Here is a 744-nt window from a genome sequence, read left to right on the forward strand (position 1 = left end):
GATTGGAATTGAGACAGTCGAATTAGGGTTTAGGGTTTATATTATCAAATTAGGGTTTAGGGTTTAGGGTTTAGGGTATAGGGTTTAGGGTTTAGGGTTTAGGGTTTGGGCTGGCATAGGGTGTAGCGAATTAAATTAGGGTTTACATAGCAGGGTTTAGGGTTTAGGGTTTAGGGTTTAGAGTAATTAGGGTTTACACAACTGTAAAACAGCTCTTAGGGTTTAGGGTTTAGGGTTTAGGGTTTAGATTATAACCCCAAAACAATTCCGAGGGTTTGATGATTACTCGAATTTATTATTAGGGTTTAGGGTTTAGGGTTTAGGGTTTAGGGTTTAGGGTTTAAAAGGAGCATGTGAGGGTTTAGGGTTTAGGGTTTAGGTGTGATTAGGGTTTAAGGGTTTAGGGTTTAGCAATGATTAGGGTTTACGGGTCGATGAACTGAAATTAGGGTTTGAGGGTTTATTGTTACTAGGGTTAGGGTTTATTTATTAGTGGGGTTTAGAGTTTTAGGGTTTAGGGTTTAGGGTTTAGGGTTTAGGGTTTAGGTTTATTAGGGTTTAGGTTTATTAGTGTTTAGGTTTATTAGGGTTTAGGGTTAGTAGTGTTTAAGCAGCTTCTCCACTGCAGATAACCCTAAACTCTAAACCCTAAACCCTCGAGGGTTATTAGGCTTCAGGGTTATTATATTTTAGGGTTTAGGGTTTAGGGCTACTAGGGTTTAGGGTTTAGGGTTTAGGGTTTAG

This window comes from Eimeria mitis, genomic scaffold (assembly GCF_000499745.2).
Source record: "Eimeria mitis Houghton genomic scaffold, Emh_scaff1807, whole genome shotgun sequence".
Taxonomy (NCBI): Eukaryota; Apicomplexa; class Conoidasida; order Eucoccidiorida; family Eimeriidae; genus Eimeria; species Eimeria mitis.